The sequence below is a fragment of the Microtus ochrogaster genome, chromosome 15, assembly GCF_000317375.1.
Source record: "Microtus ochrogaster isolate Prairie Vole_2 chromosome 15, MicOch1.0, whole genome shotgun sequence".
In the NCBI taxonomy this organism is placed as follows: domain Eukaryota; kingdom Metazoa; phylum Chordata; class Mammalia; order Rodentia; family Cricetidae; genus Microtus; species Microtus ochrogaster.
In genome coordinates this window covers 27864736-27872969 of record NC_022017.1, presented here as the reverse complement: position 1 = coordinate 27872969, position 8234 = coordinate 27864736, and the positions used below count along the sequence as shown (strand labels likewise).

Genomic DNA, 8234 nt, shown 5'->3' with positions numbered 1-8234 from the left:
AACCCTGTCTCAAAAAAAAAAAAAAAGAAAAGAAAAGAAAAGAAAAGAAAAGAAAAGAAAACCCCAAGGTCCTTCTTAAAGGGGACTGAATCAGGACACAGTTGCTCCCTAAGCATCCAGGCAGCTTACACCTACAGGGTCTCTGAATGTGACTGGATTACCTCTGACTTTTCTCCAGGATCAAATGAAGTAACTAATCCAGGAGAATGCTGCCTATAAATTACTGACCCCCATCCAAAGACAAAAACTGTTTCTGAGACAAGGTCTCACTGTGTAGCATTGGCTGGCTGGAACTCACAGAGATCCCCCACTTCTGCCTCCCCAGTGCTCGGATTTAAGGAATAAGTCACAACTGTAACTACCGTAACCCATCTGACCTCCTGAGGGCACAAATAAGGACACACATTGTGGCCTTCCCAAGAGCACCGTCCCTGTTCCTCCAAGGGTCACTCCTGTCCTGTACCGGAACTGCAGTTGGCTTCCTTGGGCCAGGGTGAGGTTACCCTCTGATGCCCTGTGAAAGGCACAATAAGGCCCCATGAACCTGAGCCCCAGGACCTTCACACAGCCTCATACACCCAGGTGACTGCAATAATCCTCAAAAGGGTGGCTAGAAGTTTCTGCCTGAGTCAGAAAAGCACTGGATTTGGTCCACCTGAAAGTTTCTACACTTGCCCAGAATGGTGGTGCACACCTTTGATCCCAGCACTGGGGAGGCAGAGGCAGGTAGATCTCTCTGAGTTTCCAGGCTAGCCTGGTCTACATTGGGAGTTCCAGGAGAACTGGGACTACAAAAAGAGATCTGACATCAAACAAAACAAAACAAACAAAGAAACAAAAGAAAACGATGTCCCGGCTCCAGCTCAGTGGGTAGTGGTTGCCTAGCGAGGATAAACCTGCAGTGGGATATAATCCTTCTGTACACAGTGAATATAAACTCCTCTCATTGATTAATAAAGAAACTACCTTGACCTATAGCAAGGCAAAATAAGGCCAGGCAGGAAAGCCAAACTGAAAATACAGAGAAGGGCGGAGCCACCTGCTGGGGAAGCAAGATGTTAGAAAACAGGTAAAGCCACAGAGCCACACTGCAAAATGTAGATGAACAGAAATGGGTAATTTAAGTTGTAAGAGCTAGTTAGTAATAAACCTGAGCTATAGGCCAAACATTCTGTAATTAACATGTGTGATTATTTGAGACCCAGTGGTCAGGACAAAAGTTCCACATCTATTTACATAAACCCTAGGTCCTATTCACAACACTGTAAACAGTGAACATGGTGGCTCACTCCATAATCCTAGCATTTGGGAGGTAGGGGCAAAGAAGATCAAAAACTCAAGGTAATCTGCAGGTGAGTTCAAGGCCAGCCTGGAATACGTGAGAGCCCGTCTCAGAAATGAAGTAAAAAATAATAAGATTAAAATGATTACGGCTGGAGAGATGACTCAGCAGTTAAGAGCACTGGCTGCTCTTGCAGAGGAATTTGATTTGATTTCCTGCACCCACATAGAGGCTCATGAGTGTCTGCTCCCCTCTGGCTACTGAAGGCAACAGGCACACATGCGGTGAACAGACATATATGCAGGCAAACCACTCATACACATACAATTCTTTGAAGGTTAAAAAATAATATTAAGCTGGACACATGGTAACACACCTGTATTCATAGCATTTGGGAGACTGAGACAGGAGGATTGACCCAAGTTTGAACCAAACTGGACCACACAGCAAGGCTGTTTCCATCTCCCCATCTCACACACCCAATTGAATTAAAATACACCTAAAAGCGTAGAGTGCTTCTTTGCCTAGCTCATGCATAATTAACATAAAATTATTAATAATAGGCGGCAGAACAGGAAAATGGCTCATGCTGGGAAAGCCTTGAAACCTAAGCTCAGTCCGGGATATCCATGAAGAATCAGCTTTACAGCATTGTCCTCTGACCGCCACACACGAGTGCCTACACACACACACACACACACACACACACACACACGCAACAGTAATTTTTTAAAAATATAGCTGAGTGGTGGTGGCACGTATCTTCAGGCGAATCTCTGAGTACAAGGCCAGTCTGGTCTACAGAGTAAGTTCCAGGACAACACACAGAGAAATCCTCTCTCAAAAAAACAAAACCCAAACAAACAAACAAAAAACTCCACCCCAATATATGTATGCACACACACACACACACACACACACACACACACGCACACACACGGGTTAGCTTGGCAGCAGAGTACATTCTTTGCCTCCATGAATGAAAATGAGGACATGGACCACTCCTAGGGATGGTTGAGGAGGTTTTTATTGTAGATCTGAGAAAGTACAGACAGAGGGATCTGGGAAGAGTCCAGACTGAACTAGGTCGGGTCCATGATAGAAAAGAAGGGGGGGGAGGGGAAGAGGCCAAGCAGATTAAGAGAGAAATTGAGGACCAAGAAAAGAGAACCAATGAGAAACTGGAGGGAGGGAAGCAAAATCCCGCCTCTGGGCTCGAGAGTGAGGGTAGGGGGTGGGGCGGGCCGAGAAGTTTCCACTGTTAGTAACTCACTGGGTTTGGTCCACTTGATAGTTTGTGTGCACAGTGGCCCAAGCTCCCCGCTTACCAGCTTACACTAGCAGGCGTGGCCTCAGAGGTTCTATTTTCAGATGGGGTGAGTCTGTGGGAGAACCTGGGCCGAGGGGAGAGGTGCAGGGTCTAGACTGGAAAGAAAGACCATTCTCCCAGCCCAGGAGGGAAGGGCACTGTACCCAGAAGGAAATGAAGGTCCCCAGGGAGGGAGAAAGGGACTCAGTCACACTGGGGCTGCTGGGCTCCACTTCTTAAAATCTATTCAGACTCAAAGCCCCCAAAGGGAAACAACCACGTGAAATATTTCCCCATCCCTGGAGTGTTTATCAGTGGGGGGATGTCAACACCTGAGGACTCCAGATGTCAGAGACTCAGTCAGTCAGTCCAACCCTAGCAGCTGGCATCAAGGAAGCCCCAGATATCCTTCAGTTGGGGTGCAGAAGCCCTGTCCCTGCTGAAGAGTCTCATCTCCCCCAAAGGTACTCAAAGGTACTTTCTCCCAATTCTTGCCCTTACTTCTCCCAGATACAGGCTGATTTCCTCCTACTTCCCGGGTCCCCTGGGGCCTCAGACTATTGACTTCCTCCACCCTACGTCTCTGCAGAGCCCTTTTCTGCCTATTCACAATCAGCTTCTAAATGTAGCCAAGTCTCTTAGTAAACATCCATCTACATACACCCACACACACAAAGGAAAATTAAATTAAAAAATCTGCTCCTCATGGAGGGTGGAGTGAAGCCTAGTTGCTAGACTGCTAAATTGCATGAAGCCCTAAATTTGATGCCCGGCACCCAAAAAAACTGGACACTGCAGTCTATAGTGCCATCATTCTGGGAGGCAAGAGAATTGGAAGCTTAAGGACCACCTTAACACTACATAGTGCAGAAGCCTGCACAGAGCTGCCTGAGACTCTATCTCAAAACAAACAAACAAACAAAAAACCCTAAACAAACAAACCCATAAAACTCAGCTCCCAGAGCTGGGGACAGCTTAGCAGTTAAGAGCACCTGTTGCTCTTTCAGAGGACCCAGGATTGCTTCCCAGGAAACACACGGTGATGACTCTCAACTCCCAGTTTAAGAGGACTGGACACCCTTTTTGACTTCCAAGGACACCAGGCACCAGTGGGGTTCACATACATACAAGCAAAATGCTCAGACACAGAAAGAAAATAAATAAATCTCAAACCAAACCACCACGGCAAAAACCCCAGCTCTTCAAACATGTCCATGTAGCGACAGGAGCAGAAAGCTAAACTACAATAGAGAAGGAACCATTTGTGGAAGGCAGGACAAGGGGCAAAGCCGTCACTGAAGAGCTGGCACTGCTGGACACATCGCACAAACCCTGGGTTCCTCCTTTTCATTTCTAGGGAAAACCAAGATACACCCACAGCCTGAGGAAGTGTGCCAAGACTCAGGGCTTCAGTAGAGCCAGCTGAGGGACATTCTCATTCTCACACACTGACCAGTTAATTCTTTTCTGGGAAAATCCAGCAATGTATACATGTATGCATTTATTAGAATGTAACAGTATCTAGGTGGGCACAGCATGGGGGTGGGGAGGGCCTTTAATCCCAGTATCGGGGTGGCAGAGGCAGGCAGATCTCTGAGTTGGAGATCAGTCTCATCTCCATAGAGTTCCAGGGCAGGCAGGGCTACACAGTGAGACCCTGTCTCAAAACAAAAAGTATCAGTAGCTAAAAGAAACAAATGCATTACAAAACAATAACCAGGGCAGTTGAGGTGGCTCGGTCAACAAAGGTGTTACTTTGGGTCATTGAACGCTATGGACTAAGATTTCCATACCCCACCAAGAGCAGGCTGATTTGGGCTGATGCGGTAGGTCCCGGCCTACCCTGGGCCATTCATCACTACTCCCACTGAGTCACCACCTCTCCCTGAGACTAATCCTGTCAACCTAGACAGTTGTAGGGCCATAACTGACGCAAAGAAAGTAAACCCAAGAGAATTCCAGGTAGGAGCCCTCATACTGAGCGGTTCGCGAGCCGCTGGAAAAACATTGTCAAAAACAAAACACACACACACACACACACACACACACACAAAACAAAAACCAGGAGGAAGGTTCTCCCTCCACCCAGCTCCGGTGCATTTAGGCCTTTGATTTGAGGACTTTCCTTTGTGGGATTTCCGCTTAAAGCGCGTAGGTGGCTTTAGGGACCCACACAAGGTCAAAGGCTGGGGTGATTGCGGGTGCAGCTGAGGGGGCGGGGGCAGCCCTACTAAATCGGATTCCTCATTCTTTAGGAGAAAGCAGAAAGGTCAGAGCGGTGTAGGGGGAGAGGTAGGCAGTTCGGAACCGGGTGGGGTTGCAGCAGCTGGATTGCCGTGGACGTGAGAGATTTGAGGGTCCACGAGGAGACTTTTAATCTCCAGCAAACGAGAGGTTCAGCAGAATGACAAGCAGATGAGAACTTCTAGCCCCATGCAAGGAAACGGAGGTTAGGGGGTTCACCCTAACAGCGAAGACGCGTAGATAGGATAAATCTCCTAGCCGCAGCCTCTTCCAATCCCATCAGACTTCAACTCCACCTCAATTGTTCTCATCTGGAGGAGAGGCGAGAGCGTGCTGATCCCCAGACCGAGCGCTGGGATCAGTGGCTCCATGCCGGCTTTCCTTGCTCTCCAGCTCTTTCCCAGGCTATCCCCTCCACCTAAAGACCCTTCCCCGTGCGGCGGGTCCGAGGCCGGAGCATCCGGAAAGGCAGTGCCGCCTACTCCCAGTCCGCAGCCCTCCTTGCAGCGCGCAGTGGTCCAGTCCTCTCCCGGACTCGCCACGCCGCGGCCTCCCAGAACTCCTGCGCGCGCAAGGTCGCCGAGCAGGGCTTTGGCAACGGGCTTCGGAAACCCAGTCGTCCCCCTCCCCGGTGGACCTCACCCACCAAGAGCCGACGGGGCTGCGGGGTGAATCTCGGAACCCTAGCCGGCCCAGACTAGCCCGCGCAGGGCTCAACTTCGGGGCGCAGTTCGGATACAGGCGGTGATGGAGGGACCACAGCGCGGAACTGGTGCGCGGATAATTGTCACCTGTGGAACAGGTGGCAAGGCGGGGACCCGGGTCTCTGGAGTCTCGAGGCTCACCTCCCCGCCATACCAAGATCAGGGGAGCCCTGGATCCCAACGAGTACTCCCGCCCGCCGCCTTGACCCCGAGCCCCAAGTACCTCTGGCTCCCGCGGCGGCGGGCAGCTACTGCGGCCCTGGAGGGCGGTGGCTTGAGCACAGCGGACAGGAGCGCCGCCCCTCCAGCCCTGGGCGGGATCAGCCCGCCCTGCCCGGCGGGTCCCTGTACAACCTTTCGCCTGAAGCTTGTCCTCAGAGTCTACAGGAAGCCCGAAGGGGGGTGTTATAGGGGGTGTTGACTGAACGGGGACCACGACCTGAGTCATCGCTAGCCGGTAACCAACAGGTGTGAACCGCTTTCTGAGCCTCCGGGCCACCCACGCTACACAACGTGCAATCCTATTCTGAGACCCTAGAGTTCTTTCTCGAATCCACGCTGCCCTCGAACTCCTAGCCGTCCTCTTGCGTCAGCCTCCCAAGCGCTGGGAAGACAGGAATGAGTCCCCAACCCCTGGTTCCGTTTTCTCATTTTAACAGATGAAGAAAAGAACAAAAAGCCAGGCTCAAAGCAGTTTGGGTAGTTACTTGAATGTACTGCAGTTGAGAAGGAGAGAGTCTGAACTGGAGTCGGCCAGACGCCACTTCCCAGCGTCTATTGAAAACACTCTCCACTCCCTGGCCTGCTATGATCCAGGGAAGGGCTGGGCCCACTGCAAGCTGTCCCTTAGAGGCAGTTTCCCAGCCAGCTCTCCTCCCCTGCTGGACGTCAGCCCCCCTTCGTCACTCTCGCCACCCAAATCGGCATCCAGGACTCTGAGAAAATGGAAACACCCTATCCCGACTCCCAGAACAGTCCGGGTAAAGAGGTTTTGAATAAGTGAATCTGTAGGCAACTCTCATCCCCCAAACCCGGTTTTGACACTACCCAGTTCTTGGGTGTGCCCACCCCTTCTTTTCCAGGAGATCCTCAGCCTCCCGCTGACAGCCATCTGGCGAGCCTGTCCCTCTCGTTCCCATTAGTTCTCCTTACTCCAGGGTTTTATTTTGTTTTGGATTTTTCAGACTGGGTCTCATTTTAGCCCACAACTTTCTTGGTAACGGATATATATGTGTAAACCATAGTGGTTAAACTTGTGACTTGCCTCTGCCTCACAAATGCTGGGAAGATAGGTTTCTCCCACCTGAAAACCCAATTGACGTTGTGTGGGCTGGAGAGATGGCTCAGCCGTTAAAGGTTGGGCTCACAACCAAATAAGGTTGTGTGTAACACTACACACCTTTAATCCTGGGAGGAAGAGGCTGGCAGGTCTCTGTGAGTTCAAGGCCAACTTGGTCTACTTAGTGAGCTCCAAGACAGCCAGAGCTACACAGTGAGACCCTGTTTCAAAACAACTACACACACAAACAGACCCTCAGACAAGGGTCTGGAGAGATGACTAGCTTGGAGAAAGTGTTTATAAGACAAGCATGAGATTGAGTTTGAGTCCTTCCATCCATGTTAAAAAACAAAACAAAAAACCAGTCCCAGCAGGGTGCAACTGTAATCTCGACATTTGGGAAGACAGTTGACTAACTCAGTGACATCTAACTCTAGGTTCAGTGCCATTCCGTCTCAAAAATTAACATGGACAGCCCATTATTGTCATGCCAGCACTCAGAAGGCAGAGGCAGACAGGTCTCTATGAGTTCCAGGCCAAACTAGGGCTACTCAGTGAGGGGGCCCAGAGGGAGAAGGGTTAAGGGTTGAAGATCCCTTCAACAGTTAAGTGTTTGCTGTTCTTCATGAGGAGCCAAGTTTATTCCTAGAACCCACATCAGGTGGTTTACAACCTCCTGTACCTCTAGCTCCAGGGAATCTGACGCCCTCTGCTGGATTCTGAGAGCACCTGCACCCACACATGTAGACACACGCATGTATACATACACATTTTTAAAATTCTTGAGAAGGCTGTTGGTTTGATGTAGACAGGTGCTGGGACATACTGCCCTTCAGATAAACTACATTAGCAGAAGTTCGGCAGCCATGACAGGGTCTTGAAGAGAGAGAGCCTTCAGTCCCAGAGAATAAGGGTTTCTTTTTTTCTTTATTTTTATTTTATGTGTGTGAGTGCTTCTTGCCTGTATGTGTCTCTGCATTATGTGCATGCCTCGTTCCCACAGAGGCCAAAAGAGGACATCAGATCCCTTGGTACTAGAATTATAGATGGTTGTGAGCGACCACGTGGGTGCTGGAAACTGAGCCCAGGTCCTTTGTAAGAATAGCAAGTGAGGCCGGGCGGTGGTGGCGCACGCCTTTAATCCCAGCACTCGGGAGGCAGAGGCAGGCGGATCTCTGTGAGTTCGAGGCCAGCCTGGTCTACCAAGGGAGTTCCAGGACAGGCTCCAAAGCTACAGAGAAACCCTGTCTCGAAAAACAAAAAACAAACAAACAAAAAAAAACAAGAATAGCAAGTGAGCCGGGCGGTGGTGGCACACGCCTTTAATCCCAGCACTCGGGAGGCAGAGGCAGGTGGATCTCTGTGAGTTCGAGACCAGCCTGGTCTACAAGAGCTAGTTCCAGGACAGGCTCCAAA

At 50.3% G+C, this 8234-nt stretch overlaps 1 protein-coding gene across 1 annotated transcript in view; it reads right to left on the bottom strand.

The window, feature by feature from the left end:
• The window catches only part of A4galt (alpha 1,4-galactosyltransferase (P blood group)), a 29077-nt gene extending 23283 nt beyond the window's left edge, over positions 1–5794 (bottom strand). Inside the window, exon 1 of the mRNA XM_013348824.2 lies at positions 5763–5794. The gene's annotated coding sequence lies outside the window, so the exon portion shown is untranslated. The remainder of the gene's footprint in view (positions 1–5762) is intronic.
• Positions 5795–8234: the final 2440 nt, after the last annotated feature.